This window comes from Callorhinus ursinus, unplaced genomic scaffold, assembly GCF_003265705.2.
Source record: "Callorhinus ursinus isolate GAN/ISIS: 27379988/994484 unplaced genomic scaffold, GSC_fseal_2.0 scaffold25, whole genome shotgun sequence".
Classification (NCBI taxonomy): Eukaryota; Metazoa; Chordata; class Mammalia; order Carnivora; family Otariidae; genus Callorhinus; species Callorhinus ursinus.
The window spans coordinates 22,728,716-22,754,615 of NW_027397087.1; the positions used below are offsets into that span (position 1 = coordinate 22,728,716).

Genomic DNA, 25,900 nt, shown 5'->3' on the forward strand with positions numbered 1-25,900 from the left:
CATTAAACTCTAATATGCCCTGACTAAGGAACATTCTTTTGAATACCACCTAGCCTTTTCTGGTGTGAAGAAGCCTTTTTGTAAATGTAAAGGAAAATAAAGAATATTTAAATCATTCCTTTTGGTTATTGAGAGTAGAGATTCAATTGCTCAGTTAAGAAATACTTGTCAAGGACATTCTTTGGTACTGGATGAAACATAGTTCACAAATAATGGGTTCTGTCCAGTTCCTGAAACTTGTGGCTACTGTATGAAGTTTTTTAAAACTGGCTTCCCCTCATTCTTCTTGTGTTTGTCAGTCCGTCTCGTAGTTCACTGAGTGAAGAGGATAGAGCTGTGTCTGCCAAGGCCCAGATGTGCCTCTTTCCTCGCTGTGGCACTCTTGGCTTTTTGCTGAGTTTTATGTATGTATAAGGGAGTAGGCCAGGTTCATGGGAGAGGAAGTAGGGAACCACAGGACTTGTTCTGGGTTCAATAAAAGTTCATAAAGGGAGAGAGGATGTTCATTACCTAGGATGGGGTAGGGAGGCGCCCTACTGCAGGTTTTTCAGCTCAAATCTCACTGCAGCGAGAGAAGGAGATCAAGTATCAGGGCAGATACTCTATCCATTGGAGCTTTTCTTATCTGAGGAACTTGAACGCAGTAACTATAGTGGAATTGCTTAACAAAAAAAAGTGAGTGTTGTTTCATATTAAACTAGATAAGTGGAGGAATTTCTCTTTTAGCTAGATTTAAAAAATATCAGTTTTTTGAGCTACTCAGTGGTGACTAAATGAGAATATAATTTTGATCCCTGTTGGGGCACCTGGCTGGCTCAGTCAGTTGAACATGTGACTGTTGATCTCAGGGGCATGAGTTCGAGCCCCATATTGGGTGTAGAGATTACTTAAATAAATGAATAAATTAAAAAAAATAATTTTGATTCCTTTTTTTTGGCTTGTGTTTAATTAGGAATAGTTGAGAAAGCTGGCCTCCATTATTTTCTTTTGGATCTATTCATAATATTACTTTTAGAACATGAACCAAGAGAAGTCAGATTACTTTTCAGTCAGTTTGAAACACATAGGAGCCATTTGGAAGTGCAGCAGCATGGCTTTGACTTCTACTCTGACTGAAATGGGAAGCCATCGGAGGGAATGACATCTCATTTAATGTTTTAAGAGGATCACCCTGGTTGCTGTGTAGAGAATAGGGTAGAAAGAAGAGACCTGTTAGGAGGCTAAGAACATGTGGTTAAATTTGAGATATATATACTGAAGGTAGAACTGATGCAACAGAAAGAATAGTTACTCTCAGTTGAGAATGGAGAAGACTAAAGGAGTAGGTTCCTTTTTTTTTTTTAATCAACGTATGCTGGTTGCTTTAATTTTTCACTTTAAAGACAATATCCAAATCAGAACCTTTGAACTTACACTTTTCAACCTGAAAGACTCAAAGAATAGCTATAGTTCTAAAATAGCATCAATAAAGCCCAGCATTAATGGGCTATACTGAAACAAGGTGTAAAATATAAATCTCTTACTTTGTACTTAATTTGAAGTGTTGCCACTGAAATCAGTTACAGATGTTTATTCTGAAAGATGATACTATGAAGGTTGGAGACTCAAATGCTGATAAGGGTTATTCAAAATTAAATTTATGGAATATCCAGATAATAGGTTTAATTGGAACTTGTAGACAGTTTTGAAATACTCATTAGCAACAATTCTTTAAAGACATTGTTTATATAATTGGATGTTTTAAAATCATCTCCTTTTAGTGCTTTCAATTGTCACATGGTCATTAAGCAAAGACCCAGATAATTTCAAATGACCACAGATACTATTTAGGCAAAAATTCTCATGTGTATTTTTAATGTTGTGTACATCAAATTATAGTGAGAAGATGACTAGAGACAAGATGCAATCCCTCTGTTTTCATGAATAGCACAACAAATTACAGTAAACTGAGCTTATATTCCACCATCAAGTGTGCTTCTCCCATTAGTTTACTTTGTGACAGGTCAAAAATATCTTCAAATCCAATAGTCCCATCATTACCCTTCAAAATATCCAATGAAAGATTTGATGTTGGAAGAAACGGAAGAAGCTGAATCTGCTGCACTGCCTTGAATTTCATTTGTAGTTTTAGTGGAGCAAATAGACCATGGATGTTTCTCAGTGTGGAAAGATTCATTTTATTTTAGTTGAGCTGGAAATTTTTTTCTGATAATTGAAGAAGATGACTGGGTGAAAGTTCATTTTTCATACAAGGAAAACCTTTTCCAAGAAGATCATGACTTTCAAAAGGTCCACTGATTGAAAGTTCAGTAGTTGGAATACTGTCCTTTAACTGAGATATAAGTCCTCTGGCATTCATGTTCAGCTTGCTCTGTGAGTAGCCCAGTTCATTTTTTTAGGAAAAGGATTGGGAATCCACTTTTAGACATGTTAAATACCTGTTAGACATCCAGTTGGAGATATTAGTAGGTAATTGAATATTCTGGTCTGGGATGTTGGTAGAAAAGTGAGCTGGAGGTTATCCTCTTGGGGTCATCTGAATATATGGAACTTAAAGTGATGAGATCGAAGTGAATGTACATGAAAAAGAGATCAAAAGACTGTGTATGCACTTCAACATTTACAGGTTGAGGTGATGATCAGGAGAGACTTAAGGCCTGTCCAGAAATACAATAGGAAAACAAGGCAAGTATGGTATCATGGAAGGTAAATGAAGAGAGCATTTTAAGGAAGAGGGGCTGCTAATAAGAGTATTAAGTGCTGCGGATAAGACAATTAAGATGAAGATGATGAATTGACCACTTGATTTAATAATTTGGAGGTCATTGGTGACCTTGAAAGGAGCGGTTGTGGTAGACTGGAGGGAACAAGAATCTAGTGGGAAGAAGTCTGGGAGAGTGGAAGTAAAGAAATTAGAGACAGCAAATATAGGCTCTTTAGGGATAAAGGAATTTTGCTCTTGTGGGAAAGGGGCTGTTGCTGTGTGATGATGGGGAGAGGTGAGTGGGTTAGAAGTAGTTTTTAATTTTTTATCTCTTTTGAGAGTTAATATAGCATGTTTATAGGATGGAAGTGAGTTAGTAGAGAGAAAAAGAACTGATGTTACTGGAGGGAGAGGAAGAATAGTTTGAGCTGAGAGGAGGATAGTTCAAATGCACAGGTTAGGGGAATAGGTTTGGCTAAGAACAAGGGCAGCTGATGGTAGCAGGAGAGAAAGTGAAGTGCATTAAATTATCAGCATGATTTATATTTTAGAAATATAGAAGTATAAATACCGTTACAGTCTTTACTGCTTTCTCTCTACATGTCTAAGGAATCTTAAACTACAACTAGTCTGTCTCATTTTGTAAGTTAGATTTTTGTTTAATATCATGCAGATAGAACAGTGTAATAGAACAGGAAAAATGAGCTAGAGACACGAGAACATATGGAAATTTGGCACATGATCTATCTGGCACATCAGAGCACTATGGTAAGATGGGCTTTTTAAGAAATGGTTAACCATTTGGAAAAAAGATAAAATTAAATTCATACCTCATATACAGAAAAACTGTAAATGGATCAGAGATCTCAGTGTAAAGAATGAAACTCTACAAATATGAACAGAAGACATGGATGAATTCTTCTGTAACTAGGGTATAAGGAAAGGTTTTCTCTATGACTCAAAATCTAGATGCAACAACAGGAAAGGCTGATAAATTTAACTCTGTAAAAATAAAAAGTAAGACTTTTGTATGGCAAAAACAAAAACACCCACTAATAACAAAGTCAATAGATAGATACAAAACTGTAAGAAAATATTTGCATTATCTATCACAGATAAAGGACTAATATGCCTCCTATATGAAGAACCTTTAAAAATAGAGGGTGAAAAGACCAAATTGAAAGAGATGCAATAAGCAAAAGAAATGGACAATTTTCATAAAAAGCTATAAAATTTTTCCTTGTTTAAAAAAGATATTCACTTTCACTTATAATAAGAGAAGTCCAAGTTAAAATTTACACCAAGATGCTAGTTTTCACTTGAGATTGGTAGAAATTTTGAAGTACAACCAAATATTCCATTAGCTGTGAGGAAAGAGGTATTTTCATACTTTGTTGATGGCAGTGCATACTAGTATTTTGATATGATTGTACCCCAGTTTGGTGCAGGACAGCTCAAGAAGTGACTTCCTTCCAGAGCAACAGGGCAAGGTATGAGAAGTGTTTATTATTATCTGAGGCATCTTGGGACATACATCTGACCCCTTCACTTGGTCCCTTCTTCTCCCCACAAATCCCTGAGATCAGAAAGAGGTGGTAATTCCCACCCCCTTTCTTCCCATTTTGGGCCTACCTTAAACCTTTATGGTCTCTCCTATCAAGACTGGCTTTTGAGAGGCTAAAGGCATCTGTTTGTTCAGGAATACAAACAGTCCTTTCCCAAGACAGCAGGACTACAACATGGGAATCCTGTTTTTGGTTACAGGAAACTGAATATTCACTAACTCTGTCTTATCATATTCCTTTGGTAGCAAGTCATAGTCTCTCTTTCAGGATTAATGGATTCGTCAGGCATGTGAGAGCAAAGGTCAGGTGATTGGGAAGACCAAAATTAGTTCACCAATTAAATAAAATAATCCTCCTTAACTGTGGTTTGCATAAGGCATGCATTACATGTATGTGTGAAGAGAAATGTTTTGGGGACATTTAATCTGTGGAATATATCAAAAAGCATATGTACTTAGAATGAATAGAAACTATGTGCTATGTAAATACAAACTTTCCACATTAATTCACAACCATTATATTCTGTATTCTTGTGTGTATGCATTGTTGATTAATATTTAAATCAGTGATGCCACAAGGAAAGTTAACTAATCTGAACTCAACAATGCCCTGATTATATGTCATCACATTCAGAGTTATTTTGTTTGTGCTTGTTATGAAAGCTGGAATAGAAGGTGATGTGGCAATTTATAATAATAATAAAAATCAGGTTAAGAGATGAATTATGTTGTTGGTGGCAAGGTAAAATGGTGCGAACTGCTTTGGAAAATAGCATGGCAGTTCCTCAGAAGGTTAATCAGAGAATTACCATATGACTTAGTAATTCCAATCCTAAGTATATACCCATGAGAATTGAGAACATGTCCACTCAAAAACTTGTATATGAATGTTTATAGCAGCATTATTTATAGTAGCCAAAAAATAAGCCAGAAGTCTGTCACCTTATCAACGTATAAAGCGTTGTATATCCATACAATGGAGTATTATTCGGCGTTAAAAAAACTAGAGTTCTGATACATGCTGCAACATAGATGAACTTTGAAAACATGCTAAGTGAAAGAAACCTGTCACAAAAGTTCACATTATTATATGATTCCTTTATAGGAAATGTCCAGAATCGGCATATCTGTAAAGATAGAAAGTAGATTAGTGGTTACCAAGGCCTGGGGCAGGGCGGGTAATGGGCAGTAGATTGGAGGGGGAAAAGAGGAGGGACAGTGAATGGATATGGATTTCTTGGAGGTACTGTGGGATGAAAATGTTCTAAAATTTGATAGTGGTTATTTGATGTTTGCACAACTGTGAATATATTAACTATTGAATTGTACATTTGTGAATTGTGTGGTATGTGAGTTATATGAAGTTGTTATAGAAGAAGTGAGTTACTTTTGTGTAGTGACTAACAGTAAGTTTTTTTCCCCATCACTAAAATGTCTGTGACCCATTCCTGTGCATTACTGGTGAGAATGTAAATTGGTATAACAAGAGAAGGAAAAAAAAAAAAAGAGAAGGGACTTCGGTAGTATCTAACAAAACTACATTTGCATTTACTTTTTAAGATTTCATTTATTTATTTGAGAGAGAGAGCATGAGCAGGGGAGAGCAGCAGAGGGAGAGGGAGAAGCAGGCTCCTTGCTGAGCAGGGAGCCCGATGCGGGGCTCGATCCCAGGACTCTGGGATCATGACCTGAGCCAAAGGCATACGCTTAACCTACTGAGCCATCTAGGCACCCCTACATTTACTTTTTGACCCAGCAGTTGCACTTCTGGCAATTTACCCTGAATATCCAATAATGCAAGTATACATATGGACAAGATTATTCACTGCAGCATTATTTGTAATTGCAAAATATTGGAAACAACCTACAGGTTAATACAGAAGAAAGTGATTAAACTGTAGTGCATCCACACACCATACAGGTATAGAAAAGAGTGAGGCAATCTCTGTGAATTGATAAGGAGTGATTTCTAGGATTATATGTTTAAGTATGTAGTCAAGCAAAGTACAAAAGAGCAGCCATACTATACAATCTTATTTAGGAAAGAAGGCAACATAAGAAAATATACATATATCTGCAAATGAAATACAGGAAGAATAAACCAGAAACTGCAGACACAGTGAGTAAAAACAGGGTAGAAAGAATGAGGGGTGGGCATGGGATTAAAGTAATGAAGAAGGTTGTGACATTACTGTGTATTCCTTCTTGTATGATTCTGACATTTGGAACTATGTTAATGTTTCATGTTTAAAAAAATCTGTAAAGTTAGAAAAAAAATGAAAACAAAAATGGACTAAAACAGAAATGAATGAATTCAACTAATTTCAAATGAGTAGCATAATTACATGTGGGTTGGGGGAGGATACTAACACAATAACTTTATTTTTTTAAAAAGATTTTATTTATTAGAGAGTGGGGGATGGGGCAGGGGCGGGGACAGACGGGGAGGGAGAGAGAGAATCTTAAGTAGGCTCCACACGTGGAGCCTGACGTGGGACTCAATCCCAGGACCCTGATATCATGACCTAAGCTGAAACCAAGAGTTGAACGCTTAACCAACTGAGCCACCCAGGCGCCCCAACACAAGTAACTTTAGAACATAGTATTTGGACTACATGCCTCAAGGTTGAAGACAAAAAGAACTCTTAAAAAAATACTGAACTCTGGTTTGTTAGGCTTTCTTTTTTTGTGTAGAGCTCTGGGTCACCAAATCCAAAAGTACATTCTTTGTATACCAGGATTGAGAAAATAGTAAATAAGTATTTTATGAATAACGGAAGCCAGATTGCTTATTGTGGAGAAGACACTTTTAAATATGAAAAGGGGGAAGGCTGGAAGGACAAAATACTACAGTGTTCAATTAGAATTTGAAGTATCAATATAAATTCATCTTGCTTTCTTCCATGCATTCATGCATCCGTCCATCCGTCTGTCCATCTAAGAATGTTATAGATGAGATTTATGTGTGTATATACATATAAGTTTATTTCATACGTTTCTATACCAACTTCCCTTGCACAGATCTTCCTAGATGATTTTTTTTTAAAGATTTTATTAATTTGACAACGAGAGAGGGAACACAGGCAGGGGGAGTGTGAGAGGGAGAAGCAGGCTTCCTGTGGAGCAGGGAGCTCAATGGGGGGCTTGATCCCAGTATCCTGGGATCATGACCTGAGCCAAAGGCAGACGCTTAGCGACTGAGCCACCCAGGCGCCCTTTCCTAGATTATTTTTAGTTAATAAATTTACCATTGACTAAACTTGATAGGTAAGACATTATGAGATTATTTAGGTGCTATTTTTGTTTTTGTAGTTGAGCCATTTACAGAATATATTTATTAAATACATTTGCTAAAACATTAGACTTGACTCTTTAATTGTGAATAGTAGTGATCTCCTTAAAATATATTTGGTTTAATTTTATAAAGGTTCCTTCAAATTTACTTTTAAGAAAAATGTTTGCAATACTGCAGTAAAAGGACCTCCTTTAGCAAACATTTTTAGTGTACATGCAAGTGGAAAACATGTCTGTAGCTGTCTTTTGTGATTAATAGATTAAGTTCATTTTGACATTTGGATTTATATACCAGCATCTGGCTTGTGGCCATGATCTAATAATAATTAGGATATGGTAACAGGTCATTTAAAATAGTAGTAATCAATATGCTTTTATTTGTAGTTCACAAAATATAGTCTAAAGCAAGAATTAAAGATGTATTGGAATTTGCTAGTAAAACCTACTTTTAAAATTATATTAAAAATATAATTATATATATGTTTATTATACTTTGTATATAATCATACTATACTGTGAGGGGAAAAAACATGTGAACTGTAGGTATTTTAATGATTGCCAATAAATGATGTAATAATTGAATTTTGGTGATTTCAAGTTACTAGAATGCATCCTAAAAAAATTTGAATTACTTAATAAAGTCTGTTTTTCTCTACAATCTGTGTGAAAATGTTAAAATATGCTAGTAACAAAAAACTGGCTTTTTGTTTCCTACTATTTAATATGAGGTAATTCTAAGCATTTATGGCAGTTAACTGACAAACAGCCAATTGTAAATAACTATTTTAATAAAAGTTTAGAATTCAGTTTTTAAAGAAGTTTTTTTTTGCATCCAAATTGAGGTCACTGCACATTAATTTCTCATTAAAAGTTATCATTGATACTTGGAAAAAATGGCCAATCTCCTATTTGAGGCAGGAAATTTTCAAAATAAGCCTGAAACATCTTGTCTTACGAGATAATAAGGAAGCTTCAAAGACTACATAGTCTTGTCAGAAAGACTAAGGGTCCAATTTGAAGAGCTATCTCTTCAATTAAAAATGGTTAAAAATGGGGCAGTCTGAGCTTTAATAAAGATAGTATACAATAAATTAAGACACAACATATATATTTAAGTACGTGAGTTCATAATGGCTCCTAAAAATTGCTGGTCATACTGGTGGGGAATGCTAATAAACCAATCGTTATCTTGTTTTTTTGGTTTTTTTTTTAAGATTTATTTATTTATTTGAAAGAGAATGAGAGAGACAGCACATGAGAGTGAGGAGGGTCAGAGGGAAAAGCAGACTCCCCGCTGAGCGGGGAGCCCGATGCGGGACTCGATCCCGGGACTCCAGGATCATGACCTGAGCCGAAGGCAGTCGCTTAACCAACTGAGCCACCCAGGCGCCCCCAATCATTATTTTGAAAGTGGAAAGATTTGAATGTTTATCTTGCCTCTCCTCTAGGATCAGTACCATTGGGCAACTAAATAGTAGATGAAGTTTCTTTTTATAGAACTAATTCTAGCTAACATATGGGAAAGGAATTATAAAATTAGAGTATCACCATTTTTGTAAGCCCTAATAAATTTAGGAATATAACTGAACATTGTGTATACTGACACCAGAGAAAGACGGCCAGAACATTTGCCTCCTGGTGGAAGACAAAATACTATCGAGGGAGTAGTCTTGCTCACCACCCCCAGAAAAAAAGAATTAAATTTCAATCTGAGAAAACATCTAAATTCAACTACTAACTTATAGAAAATATAGAAGAGGAAAATGTTAAGTAATAGCAAGTAGATATAATCAGAAAAATCTAGACTGTGATAAACTTTATAGAACAACTTACCAGTTTCTTTCCCCCATAAAAATCTCAAAGAAAAAGCGTGAAGGGACACCTTTTAAAATTTAAAATAATTAAAATTACATAAAATTAAAAATTCAAATTCTCATTTGCGCTAAGCCACATTTCAGGTGCTCAACAGTCACATGTTGCTAGTGGCTACCATATTGGACACTGCAGATATATAACATTAACATTATTGCAGAAAGTTCCGTTGAATAGGTAAATTAGTTTCATGGGCTTCCATAACAAATTACCACAAACTAGGTAGCATAAAATAACAAATTTATTCCTTGACAGTTCTGGAGGCCAGAAGTTCAAAATCAAGGTGTTGGCAGGGCCACACTCCCTTTGAAGGCTCTAAGGGAGTATACTTATTGCCTCTTCTAGCTTCTTTCGGCATCCTAATGTTTCTTGGTTTGTGGCAGCATACCTCCAGTCTCTGCCTCCATGTTTGCGTAGCCTTTTTCCTTATGTCTCAGTGTCTCAAATTTCTCCTTTTTCTTATAAGGACACCAGTCTTTGCATTGGGCCCATTATAAATCCAGCGTGCTCTTATCTTGAGATTCCTAACTATATCTGCAAAGACCCTATTTCCAAATAAGATCACATATTCACAGGTACTGGATGTTAAGACTTGGACATAAGTTTTTGGGGAAAAATAATTTTAATGTACTGTAGTTGTGCTCCTAAAAATTAAAAGGGATTGAGGAGACATCAAGCAGACGCAATGCTTGGACTTTATTTGGATCCTGATGCAAACAGATTATAAAATTAAAAATTATGAGATGATTGTACATTTGAATGCTGGCTATTTATATTAAGTTTTTGTTAACTCTTTCATGTAATAAGAAAGAGCCTTTATATTTTAGAGGTACAGCAGTATTTACAGTTGAGATGAAATGTTATATGGGAGGTTCTTCAAGATAATACAGAAACGAGGAAGTGGGGAGGGATATAGATCAGGGGCTGTAAGCTACACCCTATTTAGCTTGCAGCCTGTTTAGTAAATAAAGTTTTATGGGCACATAGCCACACATTCATTTAAATACTGTCACAGCTGCTTTTTGGATACAGAGGCAGAATTGAGTGATTGGAACAGAGACCCATGGGCCTGCAAAAACCTGAAATATTTACTGTGTGGCATTTTATGGAAAGTTTTTTGACCCCTGGTACAGTTGAAACAAGGTAGGACACGTATTGATAATACTTAAAACCTTTTTATATATGTTTGAAATTTTCCGTATGTTAAACTTTATGAAAAGTAAATTTGACTGTTGGTCTGATTTTAGAGTAAAAAAGAACTAATCCTAAAAAAGAAAAACTCAGGGCACCTGGGTGACTTAGTTGTTTAAGCATCTGCCTTCAGCTCAGGTCTTGATCCTAGGGTCCTGGTATCAAGTCCCACATCTGACTCCCTGCTCAGCGGGGAGTCTACTTCTCCCTCTACCCTTACCCCCTGCTCGTGATCTCTTTCTCTCTCTCTCACTCACTCATTCAAATAAATAAACAAAATCTTAAAAAAAAAACTCAAAAATACAAAAAGATTTTACTCTATTAAAAAAACTATCATCGGTAATATTCTGTCTTAAACTCTGAAATGAATATGGTAAGATGTTAACATCTGGGTGGTGGCTACATGAGTTTTATATTGTTTTGTATTTATAGGGGGCTAGAATATTTTTAATTTAAAAAAGCCAAACTCTATGTATAAATCTAAGTTAAAATGTATAAGGTCAAACTACACATTTGGGAAAGTGTTTGCAGCATATAACAATGGGTTGAGAGCCGTAATACATACAGAGCCTTTAAAAAGTTGTCAAGGAAAAAAAAATCTCCCTGTTTAGAAATACAGGACACATAGATGGCATTTGCCAAAGAAAGGCAACAGGCCAAGGTGCATATGGGAAAAATGGTTTAAAAAAGAGAGAGACCATAAATAGAAAATGGCTAATTAAAAAAAATTGGACACTCTTAGAATAAAAACTATATATATAGAGAGAGAGTGTTGGGGGAGAGAAGGAGGGAGGGAGATGGAGAGAAAGTAAACTATAAGTATACATATATAGTTAAGATGGTAAGTAACTTTGTTGTTTTTTGAGAGTATTTTGGCCAGTTTATTTTGAATGTAATATTTTAGAGTAAGCTGAAGTTTGTAAAATTCAACAAATGGAAAAGGGGTAATCAATTTTTGGTAATTGAGTTTTTATTGGTTAAATGTTAGAAATTTGTACATATTTTTAACATCTTGTCTCTACTGATTGTTGAGATACTTCTCTAGAGGTTCTTAGACTTTGGCAACACATCAGAATCACCTAGAGGGCTTGTTAAAACAGATACTGCTTGACCCCATCCCCAGAGTTTTTGATGCTGTGGATTTGGGTTGGGGCAGAGGATTTGTCTTTCTAACAAGTTCCCCTGTGATCTGATGCTGCTAGTTGAGGAAACCTACTTTGATAACCACTGCTCTTCAATTAAAAAGAGAACAGAAAAGATATATTTGTGTGTAGCATCTAAGATCTGTCTTTGATGCACAAGAAGGTTTTTCTCTGTTTATTAGCAGTTATAAATGTATATGAGAAAACATTCATTTGTTTTATAGAGAATCATTTGGAACCTTCTGTTTGTAACTTACACCTTCTGTTTGTAACTTACACAGCTTTGATATATAGGTGGTGATTTCATTGGTTTAGGTCTAGCTTTTCTGAATAAAACTGGGATCTTTGTAGTGTAGTGTATCAAATAGCAGTTATTTAGATGGATGAGAGTGAACTTCAGAGTAAGTGGAAATAGTGAAAAGAGCAAATGGTGTAAAGAAAAAGTGTGATTCTCATATAAAATTAGGCAGGCAAAACAAAAATATATTTTTAGGGAAACATATTTGGTAAAATTATTTTCAAATAGCATGGGAATGATAAAGCTTAATTCAACGTTGTGGTTACCTCCTAGGGGATAGTATACGTGCATGATATAAATAATTCTTTAAGAGTATTGAGTAAGACTAATAAAATACTAAAGTAAAATGCTCTATTTCCTATAGGGAAAAAATCTGAATGGAATAAAATTCCCTTAGGCTCTTTAGTTGGGCCTGCTGAATATCCTATGCCAGCACTGTCTGATAGAATTTCTGCAGTGATGAAATTTTTTTTTAATCTGTGCTGTCAAATATGGCTAATGAGCATTTGAAATATAGCTAGTTCAACTGAGGAACTGAATTTTGAATTTTAATTATTTAAAATTTATATATAAACAGGCACACTGTGCCTGGTATCTATTATATTGGACAGTATAACTCTAGGCACTTTAGAACATGGGTTTTCCCTTGAGTTCTTAATCTATTAATAATTCTCCTATGGAATATTCAGTTTTGATTTGCTCACATTTTGCTTATTAGGTCACTGATTTTTTACTGTTATCTTGTGTTTATTGACTCCTACTTCTGCTTCTTGTGTTCAGTGGTAGCAGTTTGATTTACTTTATCATGTCTTATATTCCTAAAATGAGTCTTCAGAATCAGAAGCTACTGTACTATAAAGATTATTGAAAGCATAGTAGTATTTACTCATACTATTATTTGAAATTCTTACAGAATCACTTTTTTTGTATGTCAGAGTTTTATTACTTTGATTTTCTGTTGACTTTATTTAAAGTATCTCTCTATTGGCTTTTCTGAGCCCCCAAGCAAAATTCTTTTTAATTAATTTAGTTAATACGTTGAATCATTCAGTATTACTTATTGTGAACCATGCATTCCTGAGAAATGGGGAATGATAGAGGAGATAGACTCTGACTTATGATGTGAATATATTTGGAAGTAGAATGTACCTGAGAGAAACACACTGAATAGTCATCTTTAAAATAGCTGGAGGAATAAGAAAGTATATGACTGGGAAACAATATATAAACAAAAATGTTTATATATTTCTACTTTGTTATTTTGTCACGTGATGGTAATGGAGATTATGCATCAAAATTCTTAGCACTGTTCCTATTACTATATAAATGTTTTGAATTTTTAATTTGCACAATATTATATTTCAAAAAGGACTTATATTATAGAAAGAACTTAAAAAAAAGACAACTCAACTGAAAAAAAAAAAAAGGATCAAAGACACTCCCATCAAAGAAGATCTATGAATGGCCAACACTTGTAAATATGCTCAGTGTCATTAACATTGTTATCAGAGAAATGCAAATTAAAACCACAATGAGATAACATTGCATAATGATTAGAATGGCTAAATTAAAAACAACAATAACAGCAAATGGTAATTCCAAGTGTTCCTGAGGATGTGGAGCAATTGAAACTCTTCATGTTGCAAGCAGAAATGAAAAATGACACAGCCATCCTGGAAATCAGTTTGGCATTTTCTTAAAAGTCAACATACACCTACCATATGACTCAACATTCCCACTCCCTGGAATTTATCCAAGAGAAATGAAACACGTGTACACAGTTTTTTGTTGTTCGTAGTGGCCTTATTCATGATAATACCAAATGGGAAACAACCTAAGTGTTTATCAACTGGTGAATGCATTTTTAAAAATCATGTCACAATGTATACACCATATTCATGTAAAGGAAAATTAGCAACAAAAAGGAATAAAATATTGATACATGCTTACATGATGGAATGTCAAAAGCATCAAGTCAAGGGAAAAAAGGCACTACATATGGTATGAGTCCAGCTACATGAAACTTATCTATCTTAATGATTCTCATATCCTTTCTACTACCTATGCAATGGCTATTGACTTAACCTATTTAATTTTAATATGCTAAAATACTAGGTTGATAGCTTATTATAGTGGTAGGTGTTTCCAAATGTCTGATACTTATCATATAGTGCTTAGAAGATCATTTTTATATTTTTAGAATTACCTGCATACGGATAGATGCTAATTGAAACCTTAAGAGTTTTTTGTTGTTTGTGGAGAATGAAAATGGCCATGGGAGTATAAAATTGTTATAGGAGAGGCTCACATGTTTGCCAAAAAAAAAAAAAAAAAGACCACTTAGGCTTGTTCAAGTAAAGATAGACATCGGGAATCCAACATGAATACAAATAGTTAGGTCTTACAGGCATTGAAAAGTAGGAATAGAGTCTGTTTTCTCTCTCTTTTAGGGACAGATGGTGTCTCTTAAATTCAGGTTCCCAGGTGGATGTCTACTTTTTGCTCCTGTTCCTTTTACAGACCAGCTTCCTTTACTTCTTTTTCGCTTTGCCCAAATTTACAAGACCTCCAGCTTAAGCATTATCTTTGTGTCTGATTCTTGGGTCTAACTTACAGGAGAGCATTTGGTGATCATTAAGCCAGTTGATTAGTCTTGGATTGGCCACCCATGTCTCAACCATTTGGTTGGGGTTAGGGACATGCTGTTAATTCATACAAACATGTCTGCCTAGATTTTTTTTTATTGCCTTTCTAGTGTAATCTTTATTTTTGAAATATTGTGATTTTTCCTGCTATTCCTGCTGAGGAGGACATACCATCTTCTTGAGACTTGATTTTTTTTTTTAAGACCCTACCCAATGCAGGGCTTGAACTCATGACCCTGTATTTATTTTTACTTTTCTTTTTTAATTTAACATTTGAACTTTCGTACAAATATTTGAAGCTATAATTTTATACATAAGCATTCTTTATACACACTATTTCCACTAAATTTTAATTTAGTGGAATTAATTTAATTAAATTTTAATATAATATTTAATTGATCTTGTTGATTTTTTTATGTTAACTCAAGTTTATGTTGGTAAGTCATTATTAAATGATTAGTGTGGAGGAAATGTGCCTCTTATTTGTGTGATCGTGAATCTATGTATTTTTTTTCCCAAATCAGCTTACAGATTTTATTGCTTAAAAGCCACACATTTTACACTTTAAAGTTATGTTACTTTTTGAAATGCAAAAATCTGAAAAAGATTATTTTCTCAGTTGAGGCAGATACATGCCATTGATTATAAGTCACCTACTATTAAATAAAGTACTCACATTAGGATGACTACATTATTAGATGAGTGAGTATCCTACTTATTTTTTCTGTTGGCACTTTAAGACAGCCATCACCAAAATTAGCTCTTTAAAAAGGTGGCTGACAAATATATATTATTTACTATATGTATATTATGTAATGAATGATGTAGTATAGTTGTGGATTCTGGAATTTAAAAAATGTCATTCTTGTCATGTATTGGAGGAAAGCATGTATATTTTTTCCTCAAATTATATTTTCAACTTTGCAAAAGCAGTACATACATAAATACTTACAGAAAGTTACAAGGTTAAAAAGCAAAAGTAAGAAATTAAAAATACCATATTCCTACCACAGAGAGATGACACCATTAATAATTTAGTATATTTTCAAGATGTTTTTCTGTATTTATGTATATATACATGCATTCCTTTACTAAAATTATATCATACGATTGTACCTGTTATTTTAGTATATGCCTTTTTTAATTAAGAGTTTTGGCTTTCCCATGTGTCAGCAGATTTTAATCTTACCTAAAATTTTTCTTAAAAATACTATTTGCAGTTGATCTGTCCAGACTGGGTCCAATCCAAGACGACTCATTGCATTTGATAGTTATTTCCCCTCATGTCTTTTAAATCTAACATAGTTCTCTCCCTCCACTCCTACCTTTTTCATGGTACTGACTTTTGGATTAGACCTTGCCTTTTGTTGTACATGTCTGTTTTTTTAGGAGGACAGGTGGGCATATCTGGTTGCTTCCTAATGGTGCCATTTAGCTTTTTCCTCCATATCTTGTATCTTTCTTCTCCAACTCTCTGTATCTTATATTTTAAACAAGTGTATAATTTTAAATCTAGCTAAAATATAACCTCCTCAATCTTTTAACCAGATCAGATGGTAACTATAAATACTGAATGATTTTAATTTTTGTTTTCCTTTTTGTTCAAAGATTGGAAAAGAAAGATGAGTTTTCATGAATTATTTACATATAAATTTCTTACTTAGGATACATTAATAAAAAGAGGAAATATAGATTCATTTATATCCACAAATACTACTATCTTTAGTCTTTGATTATCTACTTAGTGTAAATTCAAGTTATCCCTAGGGTTTTCTTTACAAATCCTTAACAAAACATTTAAATTAATATTTTCTTTATAAATAAAATGATGTGAACTAGTTGCAATGCTCAATCATTTGCATTCCTTACCGTGTACTAATGTAACTATAATTGATCAAAATAGAAAGTTTTAATTATAAGAATCAAGTCTTAAAATGTACATTACCTTATGTTTTAGTTTTGGGAAATGCATAATATTGCTTAGTGCAAAATGTTTTAATTATTATTATTTTTTTGGTAGATTGATTGATTACAGTTGACATACAATGTTACCGTTAGTTTCAGGTGTATATTAGTTTCAGTGATTTGACAAGTGGGTGCTGTGCTGACCCACAAGTGTAGCTATCATCAGTCACCATACAACGCTATTACAATACCACTGACTATTTCTTATGCTGTACCTTTTATCCCTGTGACTTACTCATTCCAAAACTGGAAGCCTGTATCTCCTCTTCCCCTTCATTCACTTGCCCATTCCTCCAGCACCTCCCCTTTGGCAACCTGTTCTCTGTATTTATGGGTCCGCTTTTGTTTTTGCTTGTTTATTCACTTGTTTGTTTTTTAGATTCCACATGTAAGTGAAATCATAATGGTATTTGTCTTTCCCTGTCTGACTTACTTCAATTTAGCATGATATATTCTAGGTCCAGCCATGTTATTGCAAATGGCAAGAGCTCATTGTTTTTTTATGGCCAAGTAATATTCCCATGTGTGTGTGTGTGTGTGTGTGTGTGTGTGTGTGTGTGTGTGTGTGTGTATAAGAAATACACCACATCCTCTTTATCCATTCATCTATCAATGGACACTTAGGTTACTTCTGTATCCTGGCAATTGTAAAGCTGCAGTAAACATAGGAGTAAATATATCTTTTCAAATTAGTGTTTGTTTTCTTTGGGTAAATATCCAGAAGTGGAATTAGTACATCACACTGTATTTCTATTTTTAATTTTTTGAGGGACGTCCATGCTGATTTCCATGATTTCCACAGTGGCTGCACCAGTTTACATTCTCGCTGGTAGGGCATGAGGGTTCCTTTTATTCTGCATCCTCACCAACAATTATTATTTGTCTTTTTGATTCTAGTCATTTGGACAGGTGTTAAGATGATGTGTCATTGTGGTTTTGTTTTGCATTTCCCTGATGGTTAGTGATGTTGAGCTTCTTTTCATGTATCTCTTGGCCATCTGTATATCTTCTTTGGAAAAAATATGCAGGTCCTCTGCCCATTTTTAACCAAATTATTTGGGGGTTTTGATGTGGAGTTGTATAAGTTCATTATATATTTTGGGTATTAAAAAGCTTTTTCTTTTGGTGTAGTCCCAGAGTTTATTTTTGCTTTTGTTTCCCTTGCTGGAGGAGACCTATCTAAGAATATGTTGCAGTGGCCCTTGTCAAAGACATTGCCTATATTTTCTTTTCGATTATTGCCTATGTTTTCTTCTAAGAGTTTTATGTTTTAATGATTATTTAAGAAAACCAATTCCTGAGAGATTTGACATTTTTGGCATGTAATATATATTTGGATTCTACTACTTCTTATTTTTCTTTGTAGTTGGGAAAGTGCTGATAGATTGTGTCACACTAGATCTTAAGATGCAGGTGTCCATAAGATGGAAATATGAATATATGTATCTAAAAATATAAAAAGTATGAACCTTGATGCTTATTTATTTATTTTTTTATTTCTAATAATCCCATTGGTGGTTTTACAGTTGTGGAATTTTACTTTGTAGGAAAAACAGGTTTGGGCAACTAAAATTGCAAACAAATACAGGTCATTATGTAGTTTCATGGGTTTTAACCCAAAATAATAAAGAAAGCTCTAAGACAAATAATTTATGAAAATTTTACACATTTCTTTTTTTTTTCTTTAAAGATTTTATTTATTTATTTGACAGAGAGGTAGCGAGAGCAGGAACACAAGCAGGAGGAGTGGGAAGAGGAAGAAACAGGCTTCTCGCCGAGCAGGGAGCCCGACACCAGGCAGCGCCACACGACACCAGGCTCGATCCCAGGATTCTGGGATCATGACCTGAGCCGAAGGCAGATGCTTAACCGCTGAGCTACCCAGGCGCCCCTACACATTTCTAATTAGCTGAGCATCATTCAGTTAATTTCTGTTTATTTTATTTATTTATTGTTTACATTATTTCTGGTTACTAAAAACATTCAGGACTCCCTCCTCAGAGTTTCAGTGGAGTGGTCATATTCATTTTTGCCTCAGGCAAATTGAGTGGTTTATGTCTTCTTCATTCATCTGCTTACTGCCTTTCTGATTTTATGACTCAAAAGTAATTTATGCCAACTCCTGTCCCATTATGGACCCAGAGACATATTTGCATGTGTGAGCAAGGAAGAGACTTTGGAAGATCTTCACTTATTCAGTGATTATTTCTGATCCTTAACTGTGCTTTTCAAAACTCAAGGTAGAGCATAGCTGAGTTCTCTGACTTAGATTAGAATATCCTGTCCAAATCTAAATTCCCTTCCACATCGGACATAGGAGTCTTATTTCTAAGGCCTGTTTTTAATATTCTTTCCTAAGCCTGAATTTCAAAAACCTCAGCACCTGTTTGGTTATCTGCTTTGTTTTATACGTATTTTTTAACAATCTTTAGTAGGTACCTCATTTTCTCAGTATACCTTACTTAAATAACTGAATTTGAATCTCTTTATTGAGATAAAGCAATCAGAAGTGAATCTGCATGTATACAATTAATTAATTGCCCATTAGCAGGTAAGGAGAGAATATGGCTTGGAAAAAATGTGTATATATTTACATGGAACATATTAATATATTGAGGTGTAAAAAGGGATCTTGTTTTTTCAAGTTATAAAAACAGCATTACAAGAACAAAACAAAAGGAAGCCCATCCAACTTAATCTTACCAAATTAAGCAGTTTAATTATTTATTTATTGAAAATGAGCTTTTAGCTGTTTTCTTAAGATATACACATTTTTCTTCATACCTGTGATTTAAATGAATTACCCAGTTATATTGCTTAGTAATGGTCCAAATTGCCCTCATCTACTCTGGTTATTGACCCGCAACCATCCTTAAAAATATGCTACCATTTTAGAAATTGGAGGATAAAAGGGCACCTGTGCTAATTAATAACAACTATGAAGGGAGGTTGCCTAGTCTACCAGAAATACTTGGGATTTCATAGCCCTTCCACCAAAGTCCAATTTTGGAAATATTTATTGAGCACCCTTCATTTGTATTTGAGTATCTTAGTAGTTTAGGCTGGCTTCAAGTTAGAGCACTGACTGTTGTGGAGGAAGTTAATCTTAGTGCAGGGTGTGATGAGCAGAGTGATAAGGAGTATAGAATATGTTGGAGGGAAAGAAGGTAAGATACAGGTTAACCTCCAGATGGGCAGAGCTCAGAAAATATTGATTTCAGTTAACATTTTGGAGACATCCCTTGTCTAATCCCTCTGAATGTTAACTTGGAAACTGTTGGCTTGGAAGATATTTTCTTTTTTTTTTTTCAGGAGAAAGTGTGGACATTATACAACTTAATGTTTTTCTAAAAAACATTCATGGCCTTTAGCACATTTTTACCCATGGTCCTAGCAAGTAAGAAGCCTGAAAATGATTGTCTACTTCCAGATCTCTTTCTTTTGTTCCACCATCCATACCCCTGGGTCTCTTAAAGATTCACTCCCACCCTATAGATTCTCAGTGTTGATTTAAAAATACAGAAGGGGGCGCCTGGGTGGCTCAGTGGTTAAGCATCTGCCTTTGGCTAAGGTCATGATCCCAGTTTCCTGGGATCGGGCCCCACATCACTCTCCCTGCTCGGCGGGAAGCCTGCTTCTCCCTCTCCCCCTGCTTGTGTTCCTTCTCTCACTGTCTCTCTCTGTCAAATAAATGAATAATAATATTAAAAATTCTTTAAAAATACAAAAGAAAGAAAAAGGCAGGGGTTCAATATAAGGAAACATGGGAATAGAGGAGCTGATAAGGAAGGAAAGCTGAAAAATCCAGGTCAAGAGTATTAATCCAGTGTTTACACAGTAATGAGAGTGATTTCTTTATGTGGTTAGTAAATTTTCAATGATGGAGATTTCTGAAAAGAAAGTTCTGAAATTATTTGAAAAATGGCAACGTAAGTTATATAAATATTAAGCTTTTCAAGGAGACAATTTTGAAGAACAGCATAGTTTTGGTGTAAGTGTTGACATGCTTATTTAGAAAAGAATTAGTCTTGCTACAGATCATATTAAATGGTTTAAAATAGCCGGTGAGTGGAACAGCTGTTGGATGCAATTCATGATTCCATGATGAAATACAGAACTCTTGGTCTAGTTTTCAGGATCAAGCTGTTTTCTGTGCCTTTGATTTCAGCCACCTTTTAAATCAAATACTTTGGGACTTGTTGAGGTTTCAGAAATAACAATGTAGAGGAATCAGAGATGACTAATAAAAATAAAAGTTGGCTCATGCATTTTAAAGTCAGGTATTATACATTCCGTAGCATATGAAACAAAATTGAAGCTTCTAGTGTTTATGAGATGGCAGCTTAAAGGAACAGACTTTACTGCTTCTGAGGTAGTAATTATATAGCAACAGTCTGGCTTGCTGGAAAACGGAAAGGAAAGCTGGCTGAGTAGACCCAGGTCAGTTTCATTTATGAGTAAGATATTCCTTCCATAGATAGATCATGGTATAAATTGAGTGGAAATGGACACTGGCTATATTTTCAGAAGCACATGGTTATATTATTGTGTAAACCATGTAATCCTTTTTTGAGGATACTTTTTTTTTTTAACCTGGTAAACAGTAGACCCTAGTTTCTTTATCATTAAAAATTTTCAAAGGATAACAAAGACAAAACAAATCAAGACTTCAGGTATAGCCAGAGATAGCCAGGGTTATTATATAAATAATCAGTTGAAATAAACTGCTCAAGAAGCTAAAAGCTTGATTTTTTTTTTTTAAGAGTGTACTTGGGTTGGAGCCATCAGTAGAATGGAAAAATTAGAATGAAATTCTCATAATGTACACCCAGAGTTAAAGTCTAAATAATCATTAGAAAGCTTCCATATTCATAGAATGTCTTATTTCTTTAATAGTTTTGTCATGGATTTTATTAATCTTTTATCTTTTTTGTTCTCTTTTAAATTCTGCCTTGTAATATTTAAAAATTGTTTTAAAATTAATGAGAATTTTCTCTATTAAAATCACTTTATAGACAGTTTCTAGGAATCTTTTTATTTCTGGAAGCAAAGCATACATGTAATATAATCAAAGCTTTTTAGTAAATGAATTCATTCCCTTCCTTATAGGGAAATATCCTTAGTTTTATATTTTTCAAATTTATAGTACCGTGTATTATTTCACACATATTCTTAGCAAGTGTTTACCCCAACCTGTTCCTTTTTTAAAAATACATGGGTACATTCATGGATTACTACCCAATATTCCAAACATAATCACCTTTACAATTACACATTTATCCTTCAGTCATAAAAAGAATAGTTCCTTTTATTGCTGAATCTCAGCAAGTATACTTTTCCCCACCAAATGGTTTTGAAGTGATCATTTATTATCAGAATAGTCTAAGTGCATTTTTAATTCCAGTTATATTTATTTACTCCTTCAGTAAATATTTTGGGCTGTCTTCTGTTTGTGCTTTTCTACAGAAAAGTTAAGAATCTTTTTATCTTACATTTTTCGTTTTTCATGGTAGTATGAGAATTGGGAAGCATAAAAACATTTAAACTTCAATGTTGCATTATTTTATTTAAAGTGTCGACTTAGTGTATAAACTACAGGTTGCAAACCTCACTTTCAGGGTCTCACTTGTGTTTGCTCCAAGTTAAGCTGGTTGACTAATAGAATTATCTGTGAAGGACAAGGTTATAATCAAATCTGATGCCCAGTTATGGTGATAGGATGCAGATTAAAAATTCTTTAAAAACTAACTCCCATTGTTTTCTGGTTTTCTTAGTGTGGTCAACTAGAATGAAAAGCTGCAAGTCTATATAATATCAGGTATATTTTAAAATAGCATGTGCTTTAAAAAGGTAAAAATCCCAATCTCAATAAACATTTAATCAATAAATATTTAATTGAACATCCACTATACTTCTAGATCTGGGACATTCAAAGACTATTATGAAATGTTATTTGCCTTTAAGGAAATTATGGTCCTTTTTGAAGAGACAAGGTTAATAGCTGTGAAAGAATTGAAATTCGTGAGTTTTAGAATAAGTGACATGACATGAGGTTCATGAGAGTGGTAAAAATGAAAGATAAGGATTTGAAGCTGTTGCTCATGTGGTTTTGACTTGAGCTTAAACATCAAAGTAAATGATGTAAGATCTGTTCTATTTATTTTAGATAATAGATTGAGTTACTTTTCTGGGACTATTATAAATTTACACTAGTCCTGGAATTTTAGATTCCTACGAGAATAGCAATTGGTTAAAATTTTGTTAAATGCTTTTGTAAGAATGTTGTATAAAAAGGGATGTCCATATCAAAATAGTTTAATGTTATTTTGTTTTTTAAAATGTTTTATTATCTTTCTCCTGTGTGTGTGTGTGTATTCTTCTGTACCTTTGCTCATGCTGTGCCCTCTGTTCATAATGCCTTTCTCTGACACCTTGGGCTTAGCAGTTTCTCAACACCCACATCCTATGCCACATTCCTGTGACAACCAGATCAGTTGTCATCTCATCTGTGAACATGACCTCCAATTTCACTCTTTTTTTTTTCCTGTAAGATTTTGTCCATCTTGCCAGTCATCTTTGATTATTTACTCATGTGGCTCTCCTCTCTCACAATAGTGCTTTTCTTGAAGATAGATACTATTTATATATATATTTGGTGTGCTTAGCATAATACCACAGAGTAGATAAGTGTTTAATAAATTATTGAATTACCTAAATTCTTAATACCCAGAGCTCGAGTTTGGTTTTTGACATTTGTGGAAGAGTAGGCTATGACATGGTCATCACTTTTATGGATTTATCTATGTTGAGAGCTACAAGTCTTCATCTTTCTGTATTTTCAGTAATCAGGCCCAATGGTGATTCATCTAACAACATGCATTTATATGTCATTTGATAAGACACTAAACTCATCAGAGTTTACTGAAATAATAAGCGTCAGATTTTTTTTTATAGAAAGTATGTATAAAACCAATTCTAAATTTAGATTTAACTTATTAAATAATTTATTAAGTAAATATTGCATGTCTACTAAGCTCCAGGCACTCATGTAGACTTTGGAGATACAGTGGTGAGCAGGACATATATAAGTCCATGGAGCTGATTAAAAAGTAAAAAGAATAAAGAAAGTAAAGCATGATTATGCTGAATAATTAAAAATTCTAAGCTTCTTGGTTGTTATCACTAGATTAAATTTAATTTAGATAATCACATTTTATAGATCTAATATATTTAAAAAGCTATAAACAACAAGGTTCAGAATCCTTATGCTTTAAAAATATAGGTAAATTCAAAATTTCTGTTGATTTTGATGGTGATTACATGTAATACAGATGTAATTATAGATTTCCATAAAATCAATAATTAGCCTGTTGAATTTCAGGAACTGGTTTGCCTTGCAATGACATAATATCTGCTTCATTTATTTCTGTTAATGAAATAACCAGGTCATTCAATTTCAGACAGATTTGCAAAATTAACTTCGGTAAATATTAAAGCACATTATTGCTTTAAATGTTATTACATTTTTTAAATAATTTTTAAAATTTTTTTATTGTTATATTAATCACCATACATTACATCATTAGTTTTTGATGTAGTGTTCCATGATTCATTGTTTGTGCATAACACCCAGTACTCCACGCAGAATGTGCCCTCTTTAATACCCATCACCAGGCTAACCCATCCCCCCACCCCCCTAAATGTTATTACATTTTAAAGAAAGAAAACCCTTTATCTACATCTTAATTATATAGAACATACTTTAATGTTTCAAGGAAGAAGAATGCATTCTATGTAGAAAACAAATGAAATGGAAACTCCTTAACTAGTGATTTAAGTTGATTTAATTCAAAACAAAATCTTATCTGAGAGGTAAACAGTATCATTTAATCCCAAAGGACTGCTAATGGAAAAAATTTTTATATTCTATCTTATAATACATCATCTGGTTTTCTTGCTGTAGATATGCCTTCTGAATTATCTTTGGGGTAGGTATTAGGTATGCTGTACGGTTTAGATAGTTTGGGATTAAAATAGGTAACAGTTCTACAAATGAGTTATATACAATGACTATAGAGTGACTACAGAGTATGAAGGTCAAATGACATATTTGAAAACAATCAAAATAAAACATTGTTATTAATGCAAAGTTGTTACTGTTAGAAATAATGGCATTAAGAATATGGGAAATTCTTAGGATTCAAGATTCCTGGCTCAAATATTTTCTGTGAACTTTAAAAATGTCTTCAGCCCTCTTCTGTTACTTCTGTCTCTCCTAGTCACCCTTTGGCTGCTATTGCTGCCTGTAGTCCAAGGTAATCCTTCATTGGCAAAAGGGAGATTAATAAGCATTAAAGAGAGGAGTTAAAAACATGAACCTTATTGTGGCTCCCTACCTTCTTCTCTTCCTTCCTTTAGAATTTATGGGAGATTGTAATGAATGAAAACTGTAGAGGGGAAGCAGATAATGATATAAACCATAGTTTTTTAATATAAAAGTGTTACTTGGGGTGCCTGGCTGGCTTAGTCAGTTAAGTGTTCAACTCTTGGGTTCTGCTCAGGTTATGATCTCAGGATCTTGAGATTGAGTCCTGCATTGGTCTCTGTACTCAGTACAGAGTCTGCTTGAGACTCTCTCCCTCCCTCCCCCCTCCACCTCTCCCCCTGGTCTAACATGCATGTGCACATGTGCATGCTCGTGCGCACTCTCTCTCAAATAAATAAATAAATAAAGTCTTAAAAAAAGAAATAAAATAAAAGTATTACTCCACAGTTGCTTAGCCCCAAACCTTAAAATTGGATTTGCTTTAGAATCCAGAATTTCGGGCGCCTGGGTGGCTCAGTCGTTAAGTGTCTGCCTTCGGCTCAGGTCATGATCCCAGGGTCCTGGGCTCGAGCCCCGCATCGGGCTCCCTGCTCAGCGGGAAGCCTGCTTTTCCCTCTCCCACTCCCCCTGCTTGTGTTCCTGCTCTCGCTGTGTCTCTCTGTCAAATAAATAAATAAAATCTTTAAAAAAAAAAAAAGAATCCAGAATTTCTTGAATTTTAAAAACTGAATTAGCAGTATATACTATATACTATGTAACATTCCCCCAGAGGAATCTATGGTAAAATCTTATAATCAAATACATCAGTATTTCTGAATTGAAACATATTGACATGCACATTGAGTGGAATAAATGAGGGCTATAATTATCTTCATTTCAGTTCATTTCAGGTTTTACCA

At 34.1% G+C, this 25,900-nt stretch overlaps 1 protein-coding gene and 1 pseudogene across 10 annotated transcripts in view; one reads left to right on the forward strand and one right to left on the reverse strand.

Moving 5' to 3' along the window:
• Positions 1-25,900, forward strand: part of TCF12 (transcription factor 12) — a 375,554-nt gene that overhangs the window by 46,724 nt on the left and 302,930 nt on the right. The window contains exon 1 of one of the 10 annotated variants that reach the window (XM_073877072.1): positions 10,558-10,577. The exons of the other annotated variants lie outside the window; for them this stretch is intronic. The gene's annotated coding sequence lies outside the window, so the exon portion shown is untranslated. Of the gene's footprint in view, positions 1-10,557; positions 10,578-25,900 lie in introns of those variants that run through there. 10 annotated transcript variants of the gene reach the window in all.
• On the reverse strand, positions 1,868-2,359 carry LOC112833003 (proteasome maturation protein pseudogene; annotated as a pseudogene).